This window comes from Octodon degus, unplaced genomic scaffold (genome assembly GCF_000260255.1).
Source record: "Octodon degus isolate 3935 unplaced genomic scaffold, OctDeg1.0 scaffold00082, whole genome shotgun sequence".
NCBI lineage: Eukaryota > Metazoa > Chordata > Mammalia > Rodentia > Octodontidae > Octodon > Octodon degus.
Window position 1 is genome coordinate 12,102,014 of NW_004524658.1, and position 22,499 is coordinate 12,124,512.

General features: G+C 40.1%; 1 protein-coding gene across 4 annotated transcripts in view; it reads left to right on the plus strand.

The window, feature by feature from the left end:
* Nucleotides 1-22,499, plus strand: part of Fmnl2 (formin like 2) — a 335,200-nt gene that overhangs the window by 66,633 nt on the left and 246,068 nt on the right. The window lies entirely within an intron of this gene.

Sequence of the window (22,499 nt, forward strand, 5' to 3'; positions counted from 1 at the left end):
CTCTTGTCTTTAATGGAGATGTGGAAAGTGTATATGGAAATAATGTATGGAAAAGATCCTTGAGTTCCTTTTGGATTTGTTGAGCTTTATGTGCCTGAAGCATATGAAATGTCACAAGATTTCAGCACAGAATAACACAGATTCAGCTGTAATGTACTCTTAATATAGGAGCCCCCAGCAGAGGTACAAACCTAGTGCTATTATGGCAACTTTATATTATGTGTTATTTCTATGTTTAGCCCTAAAGATTGGGGCTGAGGATTAGCTCAGTGGTAGAGTGCTTACCCTACTACATACAAAGTCTTGGATTTGAACCTCAGCACCATAAACCGTCCCCCCCATCCAGTATTGTGATAATGTGTACTCCCACTTCTTAGTGATGGGTAGCTTCTTGGAACGTGCAGCTTCCTAGAAGTCTATTCACAAGTGACGTGGATATGTGATGACCTAAATTCTTGACAGGCAGGGGTTTTGTGACTATGTCACTGCCTTTAGCCTTGCCTGCAGTGGGGATAGTTTACCTTGTAGGCTTTGTCTAGGAATAAAATTATATACTGATTTCTAAATATGTTTTGAAATTCTGTTTTTTTCTCAGAATATCTTTTTTTTCTTTTATCTTTTTGCAACAGGATCTCATTATACAGCTCAGGCTGGCATTTAGCTTACTTTGTAGCCCCTCTGGCCTCGAACTCAGAGGGATTCTCCTGCCTCAAGGCTCCTAAATGCTAGGAGTACAGGTGTGCCTGGTCTGTTGCTTGTTTCAAATGAGCCAGTTCTGAATTCTTCATTATGGAGTAGTAGAGGGGAGATAATGTCACCTTCAAGCATTACAAGTTTTCAGGGAAGAGTTTTCTCAAGGTAAATTAGCAAGTTGTTTCCTTAAATGCACTTACTTGATGTGAATTGGTTCTCCAGTGAAATACTTACATAGCTAGTTCTGCCCAAGTGGATGTGGGCAACAGGGGCAACAGTAGCAATAGTTTGTACCCAGGCAAGAGCAAGAGCCGAATTCAGGTGCTGTGTCCCAGGCTGTCCACGAATGTACAGTTCGCCATGCAGGAAGTAGATGATCAGGGTGGTTCTGACTGGGAATTGGAGAACCCCATTGACTGGTGTATCTGCCACACTGATGGAAGAGGGCCTGTCTGCATTGCAGAACTACTTTTTAAGAGAGTGGTGAGTGGAGATAGTTTTATAGATGTCTCGCTCAACGCTATTAAACTTCCATCCTTCCATATTGGTAGTAAAAGGTCGGGGAGACTTGACTTTCCAGGCTATCTAGAAGAGCTAGAGCACAGTCCTGTCTAAGCTATCTGCATTTGAGAGTGATGTGCCCCACTTTTGCCATAGCAACACTTGTAGAGGATGGCAGCAACTAGTGCTAATTTTGGTCCTCACTTTTTATGAAGAATGTAAAAAAAGGTGGGCCAGCTGGGTGTAGTGGCACAGATCTGTAATCCAGCATTTCAGCAGCCTGAGGCAAGAAGATTCTAAGTTTGAGTCTGACTGGAATAACTTAGCAAGATCTTGTAAAAAAAAAAAAAAAACCAAAACACTAAGAAAACTGGGTGGGGTGGTGGTGGTGCTGGAGGTGAAGCTCAGTGTGAAGGCACTGGGTTCAACCCTAGTACTGCGGTGAAGAATGAAAACAATGCACCAGAGTTCAGCCTTCACTGGAGGGGCTGGCTACAGGTTTGCAGAAGTGTTTGTGAAGGCTGGGTTTGTCAAACAGTTGACATGAAAGCTCAAAGCTAGATAGAAACTGCTGGATATTGACTTACTAATGCTTAGTTGACTTACTAATGCTTAGTTGCAATGCTTCCAAATGCATGTCATTTGGAAGGCTAAATCCAGAGTCATCCATGCTGACTTCCAACTGAGCCAAATTTATGGTTGTTTTATGATTTAGAGGAGACTTTCCATGAGATTAGGTTTTAGCTACCTATATTTAACTTTTAATTAAACCATGTTGGGGTGAGTTTTAATTTTCCAAGTGTTACAGCCAAAGTATGGAAATTTGGGTCAAGAAGGCTAATAGAATTAAAAATAAAACAGCATAACTCTGAAATCTACCAGTTTTGTCTCAGGTAATTAAGCAACGTACAGTTACTCACCTGTATGAATGTTTACCTGGTCCAGAAAAATAGCCTTAATATATCCCTGTTAAGCGGTCTGCTTCCAAGGAGAACTTGTAATAATAAGATTTGATTTGGATTTTGCCAGTCTTAGCGGCCAGGCCTTCATGATTTGAGGTGTAGGTGGTTCTCTTTGGGCGTCTTCTATAAATTTCTGTTCTATTCTGACTTCTGCACTGCCGCTTGTCATCCAACTCTCATCAGGGAGCACAAAGTTGCCTAAATAAACAAGAAAACATTGACCTACAGATCTGATGTGTGCAGTGTTCCGTTCCTTAAACAGAGAAAATGTTTGAGTTTATCTGTGCTCTGTCCTGCTCTTTGGGGTCAAGGGATTGAGAAGTGATTGTTGGAGGCTTGAGTCTGAGCTTTCAGTCTTCAAATGAAGAAGTGACCTGGCTTGGTCAGAAGTGTTTGAGTTCATTGAATGATGTTGACATGCACTGCTAATTCCTCGGCTTTCCATCAGCTGACTGTCAGCAGGGAAGTGGCCTTGCTGTCCACCAGCTCAGACTGAGGGACTGGAGGGTGTTAAGTGGTAATGCAGGATGTTGGAGCTGTTAAATGTGTGTATGCAGAAGTGTTCTTGTGGTAGGAGCACAAACCCCCAGGACAACTGGGCCTTTGTAGTATAGAACTGATGGACTAGTTCTCAAGGTGTGTGAAATACAAAGGGGGAGGACATGTGAGTGTATTATGTGTTTTCTCTTGTTCTGCTTCATCCCTGTGTGCTGGCTGCTGCAGACCCGTGACCCCACCTTCTTCCATGCACTTCATGCTGTCAGTGCCGAGTCCCTCTGCCCTTGAGCTTTTGTTTTGACCTATCCTTTTTAATGCATTGATAATTAAAAATTATTACTGGTCTCCTGGAAGCCTTGGAGCCTAGAGAAATCAACCTTCCATTATTATCTGTTGCTTTTTCTCCTGCCTCTTGTTTATTATTTTTACTATTGTAAAAGATAGAGTTTTAACTGTTGCAGTGATTGTGTTAAGTTCTTTCACATTGTTGTGCAGCCTTCACCACTATCATGCCTGCAACTTTCTGGTTTTCCTAGAGAGAAACGCCACACCCACTGAACAGTAGACTCCTTGTTTCTTCCTGTGCACAAGTCCCTGTAACCTCTTAACTAGTAGAAGCAGAAACATATAGTTTGTATTCTTTTATGTCTGGTGTATTTCAGAGTGAAATACTGTGTTTCCAGAGTTCATCCATGTGGCAGAATTTAATGCCTTCTTGAAGGTTGAACATTATACTGATGTACCTTATTTGTTTATCCATCCTATTTGTTTATTCATCTAATAATTAGGTTTTTACATAATTAATTACATAGTCTATATAATTCTATGTATAAGTTGTCCAGGTGAAGTTCAAACTTGGCTCAGCCTTCCAAAGTGCTGGGATTACAGGTGTGTACCACGAAGTCTGGTTTGTATTTACCTTTTGGAGCAGGTATTGCTATACTATCTTACATTCCCACTAGCAGCCCAGGAGGTTCCAGTTTCCCTGCTATGCTTGTTATTTTTTTCTTTCTCTAAGAATAGCCATCTGAATGATTATGAAGTGACATCATTGTGGCTTTGATGTGGATTAGATTTATAAATATGTTCATAAATGTGACATTCTGCATATCTGATCAATTAATATTTTATCTGTTAAATTACTTTTTAATTGCGTCTTTCTGGAATCTGTCTTGAAGTTACCATTTCTTTGAAGAATTAGAATTTGAACTAAGAATGAAAATGTGGGCTTCATGACAGAAGGAAAAGGTTGGTGTAAAGGCGTGCATAGAAATCTTGGAGAATATCCTGACAGACCTCAAGGCTTCCTGTGACCTCTGAGGAGCTTTATGGTGGGCACACAGGTTGGTGTCCAGGGTCTTGTAGTAAGAGCTGAACTTACGATGTGACAGAAACGGATTAGACCGCAGTTAAAGCCAGGCATCAGTCCTCAGAATCATCCAATATGTCATGCTTTCCCCAGGGCCAAGATGTTTTAAAGTGGTTTGGAAACACTTTGAAGGGGTACAGAAGGCTTACGAATAATTTAAAAACGTGTTCCCTGAAGGCCAGTGTGTTAAAAGCCAATTTTACCAAAAGGCCGAGGCAGCGATTAAGCAAAAAAGCCTCTGAAAAAGAATCTTAAAATACTCCATTAACAGAGATTACAGGGTATGGCTGCTAAACACCAGAGCATTTAAGAGAGAATAGTGCAACAAAAGTGAATGTTTTAAAAAAAAAAGTGAATGTTTTATAAAATAACTAATTTGGTCGCCAGAAATCATAGAAACTTTCAAAACATACACAGAATGCTTGGAGCAAAATGGAACTCTGTACAACTGAGTCAGAAAGTTTACTCTGAGGTTTCAATTGTAAACATGATTTCTAAGAGTAAAGCCAAGTATTACTTAAATGCCAATAGGGAATAACCCCAAGATTCCTTCCTTTTTGAAATTAATTCAAAATTGCTTAACTTTGAACCTGAATTTTTTTTAATTTTTAAAATTTTTTTAGGGGCCGGGGAGATGGCTCAGTGGAATAAGCGCTTCCCTGGCAAGTGCAAGGGCCTGAGTTCAATCCCCGGGTCTGCCCCCCACACCAAATAAATAAATAAATAAATAAATAAATAAATAAATAAATAAATAAATAAAATTTTACTGTGTAGCCCAGGCTGGCCTCAGACTCAACGAGTTTTCCTGTTTTAGTCTCTTGAAAGCTGGGAATATACGTTGCACTACCATGCCCGGCTAACCTGAAATTTGAGATAAGTTTGTAATTTTGACTATGATCTGAAAAAAACAACAAAACCAAGTTCTTAACAAGGTCTGTGTTAGAGTCTGAATGGTTGTCAGGCAAGGCAGAGGTAGAGGGATTATAGTTCCTGTGGCCAGATTTCAGTGGTGAGTTCATCAGCATTTCAGGATAGAACTTACCAACCACATCTGAGTCCAGGAATTTCCAGACAAACAGCTCTGTACTGCAGGATACTCTGATTAATTCTGTAGGGGAGGTTTGCACGCGAGAGCAGTGCTGGGAGTAAATTGAATGTACCTCATGGACTGTGTCTGTCTGTGTCTGTGGGATTCATGATGAAAGCACCTCTGCAAAGTTGTTTAGAAGCACTTTGAATGAAGGATGTGGACTAGGTTCCATTATGAATGCAAACTGTAGAGGCAGCGTGAGTTCACACACAGAAGTAGGCCTAGGAAGACCTGGGTTCAGAATCCAGAGTAGCCTGAGATGACCATCGTTGACCGCTTGGTCTTCCTGTAGGATTTGCAGAGCACTGTCAGATGCGTTATGTATATGGATACATTTCAGAAACCTCTAACACTCTAAGCATTACTAGTAGGTCACATTATAAACCTGCAATGATAGTTGTTCCTGCACCCATCAACTCATCTGTCACCTTTGGCATGACTTACCAGTTCTCTGGCAGGTTGTGTTAAAGCTTCTACCAGCCTTGGTGTTTGGAAACTAATTGGTTCATTATGGGCTTGGTAGGGATTTGCCTAACCCTACAGCCAACAGTGAGATAGACTTCACTGAACCAACCACAAATGAATTCTCTTGCTATATCTGTCATGGTGTTGGGGACCCAGGTGCAGCATGAGCACCACTGTAATACGATTCTGCTTCTGGACAGTTGATAACAAGGCAGCGCTGTTGTGTCTTTGGAAACTGAGCTGCAGTCCTGTGAGGGACAAATGAATGGCTGCTTACTATGGAAAACAGAGTAGCACCGCCAAGTGCTTACAATTTAAGAGTACTTTGGGTTAAGATTTCACAGTTGGTAATTCAGCCTCCCTAAATTCTTCTCATGTGGATTCTTCCAAGAGGACACCACATTCACCTAGGGACTTGTGGAAGTGTGTAAGGATCGAAGTCTGTGGTCCGCATGCCTTTCTGTCACTGAGCCTTGGCCCTGTGCAGCTCATTCCTTCCCCTCAGAGTCAGGTGGAGCACAGCACATATTTCTAGGCTTTGGTGTTAGGAATAGTATGTGTGTGGATAAATGAAAAGGCTTGGATGCCTTGTTATTTTCCCTGATAATCAGTTATGTATTTATTTTTGTGGAACCGAGGATTGAAGTCGGGCCCTTGCGCTTGCCCAAGGAAGTGCTTATTCTACTGAGCCATTTTCCCAGTCCCCTGATAATCTTTTAGTATGTATTTTATTATGATTTTGCTTAAACTAATTGCTACTACTGTCTGTTAAATTGTAGTGCCTACCATGTGCCAAATACTATGTAAATACTTTATTATTGTCTTCTTAGTAACATTTATAAAATAGGTGTGTGTGTGTGTGTGTGTGTGTGTGGGAGGGGGCACATTGCTCTTTGTACTTTGGGCTGGCTGTGTACATTTTGTGCAGCTTGGGTTGGTCTGGAGTTTATGGTTCTCCTGCCTCATTCTACCAAGTGCTGGGATTACTGTCATGTACCACCATGCCCTGGAAAGACAAGTGATTTTATTGATGAGGATAGTGTCTTGAATAGATTAAATGAACTGTTGTAGGCCATGAAGGCAGGATTTGACAAAGCTAATCTCACATGGCTTGATCTCTTTAGGCTGCTCATTTTCTGCTGATTGCCATATTTATAGGATTAGTTTTAAGAAAGTACTTTCATGTTGAGGGCTGTTTTCTTAGTTGTGAAGTGCTTAAATTGTTTTGTGAGTATACAAAATGTTCTTACCAGAGCTGGAAGCATCTTAGGGATCTCTTGTTCCTATATGTCGCCCATTATTTGGATCAAGAGTAGCTTGAGTGAAGAGATCATGTATAATGTCCCATGCTTGTCAGTATAGGATGCTGTTGCCTGAAGAGGTACCAGGTGTAGGGATGACACCAAGCATTGTTAGCACAGTCATATTTAGAGTTGGGGTTACCACTGTTATGACTAAATTGTTGATTTATTTCATGTGGATGTGTCAATTCTTCTTTTAAAAAACAAAACACATTTATTATGAAATATAAATGTGAGTGATTTTTAGGTTTACTGAGCTGTGTTTCCATCACCATGTTCTAATTTAGAACATTTCCATCACCTAAAACGAAATCATGTTAAAATTAGTCTGTTTTTAACCTTTCTTATATGGTACCTCCTCTGGTTCACTCTCAGGTTTTCTAGCTGGCTATGAAGAAGAAATCCTTAAAAAAAAAAAAAACAAAACAAAACCCGTCTTTCTATTTTAATCAAATGATACACCATTCACTGTGTCGGGCACTGACCTGAGGCTTTATAAAGAGAATTCTTTTAACTCATTGATTTCTCAAATACTCCTTGAGGTGTGCTTGTTTGTATTTTGCAGATGAGGAAAGCAGAGACACAGAAAGTTTAAATAGCTTGGCCAATGTCACAATAGTGTTGATGGAATCGGGATTTAAAATGTGTTATTCTAAGCATTCCAAAGCTCCTGATGAGACCACAAAGAGGAGAAGCAGTAGTTACCCAAGTGGATTGCAAGCATCAGAAAGAGGGTGTTGGTTTCCTGCAGGAAGGAGTCGGGCGTTTTGACACCCCTGGTTTTAGATGTTTTGTGATGTTGAGGTCTGATAAGCCCATCCTGGCAGTCTGTGCATCTTTCTCTGTGTCCCTTTCTCTATGTTCCCTTTGGTCTTAATGTCACAGGGCACGAAACATATCTTGATGGATTTTTTGCTCAGCGTGCTGGTCACTAAAGTGCTAGTGTTAGGTGAGTGGTCCCTTACCTGTCTCTCTGTGTGTGTGTGTGTGTGTGTGTGTGTGTGTGTGTGTATTGGAGAGGGGAGATTGTGTGCTGGTCAAAAGGTGCTTGATGAAGTCCTAAGAAACCTGGCTTGGCATGACTTGTGGGAAGAGCTAGGTCCATTGCCCTATGCCTCCCTCCCCCCAGTTCCTCTTCTTTTGCAAGGAGTTGTACTAAGATTACAAGTTTTGGGGCAGGGGTGGCGTGACACTGGGACATGAGTGCAGGTCTGTTCATGAACCTTGCATACTTTGAAGGTTGGGACTGTTTCTCTGTTAGATGGTCTTTTGATATCCTGGGCTGCTGGCATTCTGGGGAGACAAAGCTTGAAAGACTGGTACAGTGATTGCATGTACTTGCCCACGAAACTACTCTGTGGAAGTGAGAATTTGGATGGTGGCAATTATGATAGTAATTCTCTGATGGCCTCAAAAGGAATTACTGCTTTAGTTTTTATTGAACTTTCTCCTGTCTTTAGGGAACAGAAAAGTTGTGGAGATATTGAGTGGTACAAATAAGGAGACCATATGTTGTGTGTGTGTTCACACTTAGATTTAATAAATATTAATTGACTAGTGAGTTCCAGTGCAAGCAGAATTTGACTCTGGATGCTTAATTTGTAATGTACTTGAGGTGCACTCATTTGCTGTCTTTTTTCTCTGGGCCCACTGTGCTTTCATTCTTTTTTTTATTTTTTTGGTGGCACTGGGGATTGAACTCCGGCCCTTGCTCTTGCCAGGGAAGTGCTTATTCTGCTGAGCCATCTCCCTGTCCCTGTGCTTTCATTCTGATGGGTTTTGGCTTTCACTTTGCTTTTGGCAGATTCACATCCATTTCAAAGACTTACTGAACATTCTAAAGAGGTCCCCCAGACAGAATCAGAGAGGAAGTCTGTGGAATGCAGAGTGGCCTGCTGGAACTGTTAGGATGTATTAAAATTCAGAAAACTGCTAAGCCCTAACTTCATTGCATTTCTCCTTTGCTGTATGAGTTTGTTTTGGATTATAGACTTCAAGAGCAAAATTTAGACTTCAGCTTCCATATTGACTGTGACTCAGGTGAGAAAGTGTGTCTTCAATATTTACATTGGGTAGTTTTAGCATATCAACAACAACAGTTGGGCACCTCCATTGAGTGCCAGTGGTTAGGGTACCTGAAGAATAATGAAGCCTTTTTTTAAAGAAAACTGCAGCTTGGCTTCTCTCATTTTGCTTAATCAGTCTTTATCTGCTGTCCCCCTGAAATGTGCATCCAGATCAGCTGTGTTTCCCTGGGGGAGTGCAGGAAACACTGCTGACAACATAATGTGCAGGAGAGGAGCTTCCTGTTGTTTCTGCACTGACCGTTTCAAGTGCCTCTACCTCTCTAGAGGCCCTGTGTTTGGAGTCAGGATTGTGAACACCTCTGAGCTTCCTTAGCTGGAAAATATCAGCATAAGTATAATTGTCTTGTAGCTCTCTGTGGGTTTGTTTTGACTAGACCATATTGGTTCTTAAAAGGACCTCAATCCTTGTATTGTGCGACTGGGCTGCAGGAAGCTCTGGAGACCTAAACATTAAAAAGCAAAAACAAATGATTGTCCTTTTTACACTGCATTAATTACACACAATTTTTACAAACAGAAAAAGTTATATTCTATTGTGCTAGAATCAACTTCGTTTAGTTCAGCCTTCATCTTTATACTTGGTATAATCACATCATAAATGAAATTTTTAGTTATACCATATCTATATCATTAAAAAGGGATATGAAATCTATAGGGTAAAATAAGTCAAGGCATAATGCCGGTGTGGTTTTCCTGTGTTTCCAATCTTTATATCTTGGGAGTTCCCAAATGACTTCCCGCACTCTCATCTCTTTGTAATGAGCACTTCAAGAGACAAACTGGTAACTCTAACCAGATACACACAGGGCTCAGGGCCTTTTAGCAGTGTTTTGTGGAGAATTCTCTGACCTCACAGGTTGAACTACTCTAGTTAACATTTGGCTGTATGTCCGGCAGATTTATGGTGGGAGCACTTAGTTTTGGGACAATGAAGGAGTGTTTTCATCTACCTCATTGCTGTCACATGAAAATGTTTAAATGCTGTGATGTCTGAGTACATGGAGGTGGAAGACTGGGAGATAGGAAGGGAGTGAGTGAGGAAGACAAGTTCAGGGCTTTGTAGGGCATACTGGACCTTGAACGGTGACTCATTGACTATTTTATTTTTAAAAATTATTTGATTAATTGATTCATTTTGGTACTGGGAATTAGCCACAGGGCCTTTGCATTGAGCTGTGTCCCCCAGTAGCCCCCTCCTCTAAATTTTTAATTGTGAGATAGAGTTGGGTTAAATCATCCAGGCTTCAGCCTCCTCCTCGAGATCTGAGATTCCAGTTGTGGGCTATCATGCTTAGCTTGGTTATTTCTTTTGGTAGCTGTCTGTAACTAAGACACCATCCACAATAGCTTCTGGTATTAGGAATGACAGACTGGCATGTACTGGTACAGAAGATCTTCTAAGCACAGGTAGCAACTTAGTCTGGCATTCAGTAGAAAGAGACATAGAAATAGTAGCCTCACTTTTGGATACTTAGTATTTAGTGTCCCATATCAGTTGTTTTATTTCATCTTGCATTAGAGTATGGCCAGAGGCAGAGGCCATACTGCTACAGATTCATGGTACTGAGTGACTATTCATGTGTATACTTACTGATTTATCTCACTGTATTGTGTTAGAAGATGAACACATCCTCAGCCATGGTGTGAAATGCTTACAATCTCAGGGAAGGAATCATAGTTCTCATTTAATTGGTCAGAGTTTGAGCCAAAATATTGGTGTGTTTTAGAAATGTCCTCAAATGTTTTTTTTTTTTTTTTTTTTAAGACGGCATACGAGATGTTGCGGCGTGACTGGAGTTCAGACGTGTGCTCTTCCGATCCCTGGAGTTCCAGACTCCCACTCCCAGTCCTTTCTAGAAAAAAATGGAATAAGGATTTTTTTTTTTTTTTTTTTTTTGTGGGGGGGTGTGGGTACGGGGAATTAAATGGAGCACTGCACGCTTGCCAGGCAGGTGCTGTGCTCCTGAGCTACATCACCGGCCCCACCTTAGAGGATTCTGATGGACATCTATAATTGAGATAAGATTTCCTTAATCAGAAGTGGACTTGCAGAACAATAATATATTTTACATATGTACAGCATTTGATGGTATTTGAAGAATTTAAGCTGCTATTAGGAATATTCTTTTTTTTTTTTAATGTTTTATTTATTTATTTTTTTTTTGGCGGAACCGGGGATTGAACTCAGATCCTTGCATTTGCCAGTCAAGCGCTTATCCTACTGAGCCATCTCCCCGGCCCAGGAATATTCTTAAAAGTCAAATTCATCAGATAAGTCTCCTTACCTAGGTGTTTTGTAAAAATAGTAAATTTTAAGCACAACTCATTTATCTCAAGAACTAAAGCATAAAATATCAGCACTAGGCAACCCCCCTCCCTTGGGCTGGTCATATGGCACATAATAGCAGGGGTGGTGTTTTTAATAACAAAATACTTCTTGTTCTTGCTAGGGGAGGTTTCTGTCAACCTGGTTTGTTTCTCCTACTCTAGTGTTGGAATAGTTGGAAGCAGGAAATGGTTCACATTAGGCCTCAAATAAAAGCATAAAATGTAAACCAGTACTCTCACCACTAACTCTTAAAAGATCTTATGGGAAGAAGGAAGCCAGATGGGAAAAGGAATAGCAAACAGTTATGTTAAAAATAATTTTTTGTTATTTTACTTCCTGTAGTTGTCTTTTTTAAACAATAGTATCTCCTAAAAAGAACTAAAATGTTAAGACTTGTGAGGTAATATGTGAAATGAAAATACTTTAGAAGTGTAGAAGATAGAAATATAAGGCAACCTCCTCATACGAGTTTCATGCCCCAGTGTTATTGTTTGAGATAACCTCTGTGAAGTTTTTTTGGAAGTCTCTCTAGAATTGTGTGTACATTCAGGCAGGGCCCCTGGCATTAGATAGTGACTGTTTTTTTTTTTTTTTTTTTTGTCTCTTTGTAATTTAAAAAAAAAACTTTTATGTATTTATTTGGTATATGGTCTTCCTAGGCAGCTCACACTCACAGTGATCCCCCAATCTCAGCCTCCCCAGCACTGGGATCACAGGCATGTGCTGCCTTACTGGGTTTCTCAGCATGCCTGACATTCTGGGACCAGCACAGTATGTGGTACCAGGAATTGAACCCAGGTCTTTCCTTGCGCTTGCTAGGCAGGTGCTTAGACCCCTGAGCTATCTCCCCAGCCCTAGATGACTGGTTTTAAATTATAATAGGAATGACTCCCTCTGGAGTTCTGCAGTATATCCGGCCAACCCCTGCCCTGTCCATATTGGTTTCCCTATATGCAGAGTATACTCTACCTTAAAAAAAACAAAACAAACAAACAAAAAACAAAAACAAAAACAAAAACAGAAGCGCAAGGTATTATGCTGTACCTTGTCTTTTTCATTTCATACTATGTGATGAAAACCTTTGACACTACTTTTCAAGCATGCAGCCATGTTTTGACATTGCCAAATTTCTCCTTTTAAAGGTGGCATTTATTTTTATTAGCAGTGTATGAGAGTTTGCTGAACCCCATTCTTGCCAATTTTGCATTTTATCAAATTAGAAAAGATGTTTGCTGTTTGGTAAAATAATTCATTTCAGAAGCATTTTAAGTAATTTTGTGTTGGGTTCCAGGTTCTCTGCTGGAAGACAGTGATGAATCAGCATCGTGATTCTTGCTTGTATAGAAGAGTATGCTTTAGCTACAGTGAATTCACAGAATCCACATGAATAAACCACAGTTTACAACTACATATTAAGTTATCATGGAAACAATGAGGTAGCTGTAGTAATCCATTATGGTTCAGTTTGAAGTGTGAGATACTACAGAAATATGGCTTACTACTTATGTTGCTATAATATTTTTCTTGTTTATAATTTTTTTCAATTTCTTTTTGTGTCTCTGTGATTCTGGAGCTTTTTCCACTTGAATTGAGTATATGGCAGGTACCAACTCGGTAGATAGTCTCTGCTTTCCCAGAGTTATACTATTTTGTTCTTTTTGAAGTGGTTACCATATATTGTGTTAGAAGGGAGAAACTTCTAGTGCATTTGCCCCTGCATATCTATAGATTGTTCATAAAGATTCATATTGAACATAAATATCTTTTTATTTTCATTGTTCCTTAAGTAGTGCAATATGACTATTTCTGTACTACTTACAGTGTATCAGGTAATATTGTAAGTAATCCACAGATGGTTTAAAGAATGTGGAGGGATATGCATAGGTTATTTGAACCATCCCCCATGGGTGTTGTGGGATAACCACTTCGAAATCTGAGCATAGAAACTGTGTTTTGTAATTTTACAGTGTGGCTATTCTTAAGTCATTAGTGATGTTAGGTAGAAAAGATAGATCAATTGATGGGCTAGAAAGTGTTTAGTGTCAGGTCTGGGTCTCAGTTCTGATGCTGTCTGTCTGGTCTTTCTAGAGATTTACCTAACACTGTTGCATAAAAGCAGCTAGAGGGGAAGACAGTGTGCAGGGTCCGCCCAGACACACCTCTTCAGAGCTGTCCTGGGCCGTGGCACTTGTGTGGGTGGTGTTTTTGTCCCTCATCCTTTTCTACAGTCTGGTTGTGGACCTAGCTGCAGGAACTAGAGCATGAGCTGATAATAATTTTGTGCCTCTGGCAGCCCATTTTTCATTTGTGCACTGTTTCAGAGATAGTCTTTCTTGAAATTTATAGAGGAAGAACTAAAAGCTTAGTGTTTCAGTTTGCTAGCTATTACTGAAGTGCATCAAGGAACTGTTGCTAAATTAGCAGGATTGGTGGTTTATCAGCAGATCCCCCCAGCGACCCACTGAAAGCTTCTGCACTACTCATCTTTAGCCTGTCCTTAACTTGTGAAATAGTTTTCATAGTTTTAAAAAAAGTCTTTAGCAGTCAATATTGTCAGGTTTGTGTCTGAATTCATTTGTATGATGGGATTTCAGATGTGATTTTGCCATGGTTTTCTCCTCTAGAAAGGGAACATGTTGGGCTAACGAATTCCCAACCTCTTTTTCATTCTGCTCAGCTCCCTGCATATATCACATGTACGGAGTCCAAAAGATGTGCACACACTTTAGTTCACTATTCTGGTAAATGCCCGGGCCCTCATGGCCATCACTTTGAGTACTTCTTCTAATTGTAGAGGCTAAAGGTAACTTGTATTAACCTCATGATGTCTCAATAAGTTTACTATTAAAATACATAGCAAGTCCCCCCCATGTATACTTTTTTGTGGTGGACTATTTATGTGTCTATATTGATAACTGTAAGTAGTACTAGGGAATACAGGGCCCTATGCATGTTAGACAAATGTTCTGTTGAGGTATATTGTAGCACTGTAACATTTAAAAAAAAAAATTGAGACCATGCCTTGCTAAGTTGTCTAGCATGGGCTTGAACTTGTGATCCTCCTGCATTAGCTTCTTGAATAGCTGTGATTACAGATGTGTGCTCCCACACCTAGTTTTCTTGAATCTTAAAAAAAAAAAAAAAAAAAAAAAAGTAACAGATGTATGCTCTGAGCAATTACTGTTGGAGTTTTTATAATAGTTCAGCTAGCCACTCACAAAATAAATGCTTTGCTTTTTCCCTGTGGAAATTAAGAGATTATTTTGTGGTTGAGTTTAGGAGGGAGGTTGGCGTTATCAGTCCATTTTGGAACTGGAGACAGCGTGATTTCTTTTCCTTGGCAAACAAAGACCTTGAAAACAATGACTTTTTAAAGGTCAGTTATTGTTTTTATTACAAAGAAAAGATTGCTTTTTGTTACCACTGCTTTAAATCATCTTCCTTGAATGTAATTCTTGGTGGCGTCTTCCAAAAATGAAGAAAATAATCTGTATCCTCATAGTGTCATTACGAGGCTCATTTTTTTTTAAACATTTATTTGTTTATTTATTTATTTATTTATTTATTTATTTAGTGTGTGTGTGTGTGTGTGTGTGTGTGTGTGGCCAGCTCAGCCCACCAGGGGGCGGGGCTGGCTGGCATGTGGTGCTGGGGGATTGAACCGCGGTCCCTGTGCTTTGCTAAGCTTGTTCTAAGTAGGTGCTTTAGACCACTGAGCCATCTCGCCAGCCCCACGAGGCTCATTTGAACCCTGTGAAAAGAACAGTATGAAAAGTTTGAAAATTAGATTTATGAGAAATTGAGTTTAAAATAGAATCATATATCATTGTCTTGGAAACACAATTTAAAAGGTGTCCCATCTCCCAACTTGCTGCCTGTGCATTGTGAATCCAAGAGGCTCATTTTCTCAGGGACAGATGAGCCATAATTTCTTTATGGATCAGATCATGAGCAGAAACATTCCATTTTACTGCCATAGTAAATGAGTAATATGTTTTTGAAATCATTGATTTTTGAATTCTCGTCACTTAAATATCACATACCATTTTAAGATTCAAGTGTCTTAGTTTGTATTACCATCTTGTAAAATTTGGAGTATCTTAGCTAGAGAAATTAATGTTTCACATGTATGTTTAAAAAGTTAAGTATCAAGTTTTCTGAATATTTTTGAGAAAAAGATTGTATCTGTATGTATGTGCATATATATGTATATACACATAGACAATTTTATGAAACATGATTTATGCTTTATGATTTTATAAGTATTTGGATAACATCTGTGTAAAAGCAAAATAAGATTCTCATAAGCTGTATTTTCCTCTCATAAATGTGGACTGATGGTTGCATTTTCTGAAGAGTTTCAGATGATTCCATCTTCGTCTCCAGTTTACTCTGTGTAATTTGCCTGTGTGATTGAGCATGTTAAAGCTTGACATCATGATTCAATCATCCTGATTTTGCAATAATTCAAAGTGGAGTGGAAGCATTGTGAGAGAAGCTTGCCAGTTTTCTTGGTCTGACACACCCATCCTAATTTACAGTATTGTTCTAGAGATGCACCAGGAAATAGACACATAGCAGTGAGACATCTGAGGGATTTGGCTGCCTCTCGTTTGTTTCCTGTCTCCTCCCTTTGTTTCCAGATGCATCAGTAGATGGCTGTCCAAAGCTCTAAATTTGTACCTTGCATGACCTTTAGCCTGGAAAAAGGCAAATCTTTTCTGGAGATAAACTTCCAGGCCATTACAAGGAGACCTGTTGTCATTTGTTAAAAATAAATTTGAGTCTTTGGATGTTGCTTCTGGGGCTTAAACAGCATGCAAGGCTCTTACAGTGCTGTCTTTGTTGAGGCTAGAACACATCTTAAGAATGATGGAGACAAGCCTGGATGTGCTGTGTGATAGTCCCTGAGTCCTGAAGTGTAAGGTAATTTGAGAGAATCTGTAGGGTACCTCTGCAGGAGTCTGGCTTTGAAAGAAGTTCTCAGGATGTACAGCAGATTAGACAAGGTCTTGGAAGTTAGAGTCTTGCAGGTCTGAGTTTGATTTCTGCCTTTACTGTGTATCAGCAGATCCCATCTCAGGGAAGCTATTCATGCTAAGTGAGGTCTAGAATCAGGAGATTATAAATTCTGTTGATTATATTATTTTAAAATTATATGCCGTCTCCTGGTCCTCAACCTCACTAATAGGTGCTCAACAAATGGTAAGCTGCTTAAGACTGTCATAAGAGTTTATTCCTGAGTTATCAAGGACAGGTGCAGTAAAAAAGGTAGTTACGCACTATCAAGCAGAGTCAAGAAATGAGATCTTGAGAATAATTTTATTAGCATCTTTATCTATTGTATGATTAACTGCCTTATTGGCAGCTGTTGGAATATAATGAACAGGGGATGTGGGTTGTCTTAAGAAACTGGAGTGCCCTTATTGGTGGCAAATCATTTTTTTGGGGAGAAGTCGTAGTTTATCATAGACCAAAACACTTAGAAGCATGAAGAAAATCGACATGCTTATTCTGGGGCCAGAAAGTAAGCCCATGCTTACTTCTAACTACCAGGCTCAGCTTGAGAAGCGTAAGTCTTATCTTTTGGGAAGTGAGCTTACTCCTAAAAATATTAGGATTGGCCTGCCCATGCAGTTGGATGCTTTTGGGCCTGCTACTTGGGTGAAAGAAGACAAAAAAAAAAAAAAACAAACCAAAAAACGAGTGATGGTCAATAGGGTGGTGAGGAGAGTAATGGTTTGTGGGTGCTTGAGGAAAACTTGTCAGCATGATAGTTGGGCTGTGACTATTTTCCATGGCTGGGTGGGTTGTGCACACATGGCTATAATCCCAGTACTCAGGAGGCTGAGGCAGGAGGGTCGCCATGAGTTCAAGGGCAGCATGGGCTGCATAGTGCATTCAAGTCCAGCCTGAACTACCTAGCAAAGCCCTCTCTCAACAAACAAACAAACAAACAAATGAACATACAAACAAAGGATTTGTGATCACAGGGTGATAGATAAAGCAGCTCAGCATCTCTTCCTCTCATTACTGTTTTCTTCTGGTCCTTCCTCCGTAGTTGTCCCCACCCCTTTAATGAAAAAGCTCTGTAGACAGCAGTGGGAGAAAATTAGTCTGATGTAGTCGGAAGAAAATTTGTGTCCCGCCTTTTCCCCCCAGCTTTGAAAAATCTCAAATGCAAGGCCAAACAATGCATTATTACTAACATGATAGACGAAAACGGTACTATTAATGTCATGTGAGGAGAGAGCCCAGTTTGAGTAGAAACAGAAGGACATTGAGGGAAAGTTGGCAAAACTGAGTAGTAGGAAATTTATCTATAATTACTTCATTGAATTTTTTAGAAGGACTCTTCAAACTATTGAAAGTTGGCTAGTAATTAGCATACTAGTCATTTACAAAATACACTGACCCAGAGCAGCAGAGATGGGAAAGATCAGAGCCAGACATTTTTGAGTCTATTCTATAGCAGGAAAATAGGCCTGGTGAATTTCCACACAAGATCAAGCCCATCTCAAGTTTACACATGTCGGGTGCGGGTGGAGGAAGGCGTTAGAATGGTGTGTGATCTGGTGGCCCTTTGAAAACTGCGGGTTTGGGGTTCATCTTTCTAGTTGCAGCTAAAACTGAATTTGAGACTCTAATCCTTTTGAACTAAACAAGGTATGTTATAAGAATTAGACATCTGATCTCTTTTAATCTGGTCCACAGAAACTCCAGTGCTTCCTTAGATTTGACAAAATTTGGATTCCAGCCCGCCTTTGATTTCTGCTTCTGTGACACAGGCGGTTGCCGCACGGTGAGGGCAGGCTGCTGACGCAGCAGGGTCTCCCTTGGACTGGGGCTCTGCAGCAGAACGCAGCGCTGGGTTATTAGCCGGCCCACCTCCCACCTGCTCCCTTGGGCTGGGAGTTGGCTTTTAAGTAGCTGAGTTTTTGTTTCTGACTGTAGATAGTCAGGTAGGCTTAGTTCCTTTTAATTATTTACCGCATTTTGGGAATGCATAAGCTGCTTATTCAGAGTGCCTTGGCCTGGACCTGGGTGAGAATTCTCTGGCTGTGCCAGCTGCAGGATTAACATTAATGTGATACTAATCCCTGGAACAACCCTTCTGACCACGTCACCTGAATATTTTGCACTCTCTGCCCCACAAATACAATCTCAGTAGTGCTCACCAGGCTGTAGCACTCACTGGCTAGATTGGGTGTTTTATGGCCAACGTCTTCGAAGCATTTGTCAAAGTCTTATTGATAGAAAATATCCCAAATATTTAATGTTTCTCTGGAATCATATGGTCTAGGTTTCTTTATTCGAATCTCTGCACATTTTTTTTCTTTCTGTATTTTTAGGGAATGGTCTACTGGGTGTTCAGGGTCTCACTACTAGATCAGAGTCATAGTGATCTACCTGTTTGCAGCCTCTCAACAGCTGGGATTACAGGCTTGCACCACCACACCCAGTCTCAATTGCTGTCTCAGTGTGCCCGGGGGGCGGGGCCAGTATGGCAGGCCCAGGGATTGAACCACCAGCCCCTGCTCCTGGCTTGCAGGCGCTTTAATCCGCTAGGATATTTGCCTAGCCCTCTCTGCACCCATTATACATTCCTCACCTTACTTTCTTTAATACTTACTTAGTAAGAGTACATGGGATGGGCTATGTAACAATCTCGGGGATTTAAGTTGTGACCACAATGATGGTTGTATTTTAGCATTGCCTTTTGCTCCATTACTTGTGCTTAGGATTTGTTATCACGTTTGATAAATTTCTCCCTTCTATAGCTGAGCATCACTCAGCAATATTGAATAATATTACATATATGGCTTTTCATATACTTACTGGAATTTACATGCATACTAGGCAGAACCTCAGGGAGAACAAATATAAATGGCTAAAAGCCTTATGAAGAGGTATTCTGTACAAGTAGTAAAAAGAAGTGAAGGATTTCAAGAGTAGTCCTTTTCAATATAGAGATGTTAGCTTTTTTTTCTTTTTTTGAGAAGTAGCTAGCATAACTACATTGGTAATTGTGTCCTAACCAAGTTGCTGCGACAGTCTAGTATTGTAGTGTGTAATGCTTTATGGGAGCTCAAGGAACCCTGACTGAACTTTCCTACAAGTGTGTCAAGGTATAAAGACATGGAGAAATTGCCACCGCCATAGTTGTCTTTATTTTACTTCTTGGTACTGGGGATAGAACTTGGAACCGTGCACTTATGAGGCAGGGGCTTATACCGCTAAGCTACCTCCCTGTCTGAGCTATCTCCCTGGCCTGTAGTTGTCTTTTTTTTTTTTTTTTTAATGAGCAGGATATATTTATGGAGGGGAAAAAAAGCTCCTTTCTGGAAAAGGGACAGGAGGGGGGCCAGAGTGGGTTATTGCTGGGGAAGCTTTCTCTTCCAGGGACTTTTATAGAGGAAAATCATGTGGTAAGGTGGGTCTAAGATGGTGGAGAAGACACGGGAACTTGCTTAGGTGGGCATGAGGTGGGACAAAACTGTGCTCAACCAATGAGATTAGAAATGCCATTGCTCAGGTAAAATTGATTAAATCCAGTACCAAATGGGGAAGTGATTCACATAGCAAGCAGGCATGAATACGGGACAGGGTCTCTTCCTGTTGGGGGTTGGGTTAGTGACTCATTTGAGCTCCTTAAAGGGGATTGATAACCTATTTAGAATATCAATCTCTGATGCCCATCCCTAGGAAAGTATGTAGCTGTATTTGTTTCTTCTTTTGTCTTGAGGTATGGCCCCATATAGGAGTATCTGTCTCTTCCAAGTTGCAAACTCACCTTGTCTTCCATCTTGTCTCCTTGAGGGCCTGGCCCTGTCTAGCTGCGTATAGTATTTCTGTCTAATTCAGCTGCCTACAACACTAGTATCACTATTCTCATTTTCCATCTATGATTTCATTCTGTATCCTTTCTACTATGAAACACCTCAATTGAGACCAATTTATTCTTGCAAATCCTTTTAACTTTTGGCCCATAGTTGTCTTGTCATTTTCTTCACATTGAAATACAGTACCTGATGCTGATGATGTAAAGGAAGAGAGGTTTATTTTGGTTCACAGTTTCAGAAGTCTCAGTACATGTTTGCCCACTTTGAATGCAGAAAATGACACTGATTCTGAAAGATGCCATCACACTGATCATAGTGGAGGAGCAAATTTAGTTTGGGCGACTTTTCTTGTGGAGTCTTGCTTGAATTAGTTTGATCTACTGTGTCACAATAATGGCTCTTAGCACTTCTTTTGCTAACTCTAAGTTACAGGCCAATATAGGAGCATCTAATAGTGGATGCTTACAGTGGGCCTAACACTATAAAATTTTTAGTAACATTTGTGGAATTGGAAAAAGTGCCTCAGCCACAGTAAAAAACAAGTGATGAGCTTGCATATACTACCTCATGGCCTTCTCTACTTTGAACCTTATCTAAGGTTAAATCAGAAAAGAGATATGAACCTGAAAGACTTTTTTTTTTTTTTGCAGTGGGGGACCGGGGATTGAACTCAGGACCTTGCACTTGCCAGGCAGGCATTCATTCTACTGAGCTATTTCCCCAGCCCCTCTGAAAGACATTTTGGATCAGCCTGCCTTAACCAGTGTAAGAATTGAGTCTCTGTTGCATATTAATTTGGCATTGAAGCTGCTAACTGCATTTTTTTTTTCCTTTTTTAATATTTTTTAGTGAAGGGTCTACAGGGTGTTTCCAGTCTTACCACTAGATTGGACTCCTAGTAATCCACCTGTTTATAGCCTCCCAAGAACTGGAATTACAGGGGCGGGTGCCACCACACCCAGTCTCAATTGCTGTCTCAGCATGCCTCATGGGCAGTGCCAGCAGGGCAGGCCTGGGGATCGAACCCCTTTCCCTTGCACCTGCTTGCAGGTGCTTTAATTGGCTGAGCTATTTGGCCAGCTAAAGCTTCTACCTAAATTGTGAAATTGCTTGCTCCTGGAAAGACATGGGAAAAAAGTTTCGCACATTGTAAATTTATGCTTGCAAAAACTAAAGTCTTAAGATTTTCAGTATGATCATGAATGCTGACATGTCTTTATGCTTTTTGACAAACACATTCCCTGAAAAGGACACGGAAATCAGTGCTTGACTGCTTGGATCCAGAGGGTTTTTTTTTTTTTTTTTTTTTTTTTTTTTTGGTGGTGCCAGGGATTGAATTTAGGACCTTGTGCTTGCCAGGCAAGCACTTATTCCACTGAGCTATCACCCTGGCCTAGGATGATAGCTCTGCTTTAGAGTAAAAAAACCATGAAGTTGAAGGAGTCTTCATAGGATTCAGTGCTTGTGGCATGAGTTATTATTAGAAGCCTTCCTTGATGTGTATCTGTGGTTTTACAATAGTGACTTTGTGGTTAAAAAACAAAAGAGAGTCCATAGAGAACACATTGTTGTACCCTTGTAAGTTCCTATCCATGGGTCTGAATGGAGAAAACAGGCAAGTTGATAATTCATAATTATTTTTCTTCTGAGTTTTCATTAGCTTTTTCACACCAAAATAAGTGGACATTTTTTATGAGGATGAAAAGAATCCTATTGAAAGATTGTCAAATTCTTTTTTTTTTTTTTAAGATTGTCAAATTCTTATTTAAGTCTGAAATATAACTAGATCTTGTGTGCAGATATGTTGTGGTTAAAATACTACCCCACATGATGTTGGGAATCCAAACAGCCTTTACCATGCCATTTTCAAAGAACATGTTAGGAAGGCTATACTTGGAAGTGTGAGTTCTGGAGTGTTAGCAACATTTATAGACCACAGTAAAGGCTGCGTGCTAAACGGGACTCTAGGTAATGGCATTTTAGGGTTGAAATTGACTTCAGTTGTTATTTATCCAGCTTACTTACAGTATTAACAAATTAAACTACTGGATAAATACAAGACTTTTTATATGTCTTGAGCTTTATGATGTAGGAAGTGATTGATATTTACATGAATATATACAAACATTTAAATATAGAGGCTCTACAGTGTGGTAAGAATTCGCTAGACTCTAATGATAGGTTTTCTGGGAAAAGTGTAATTTGAACTGCTACTAATAAAAGGTGAGGGACCTGGAGGATAAGCAGTGCTGTACGGAGTGATTAGTAGGGGCCTTAGCCAGTAGTTTTTTTTTTTTTTTTTTTTTTTTTTTTTTTATTGAACTCAGGCCAGTGCCTTTGTCACTGGGTCTCTCTGAGAGC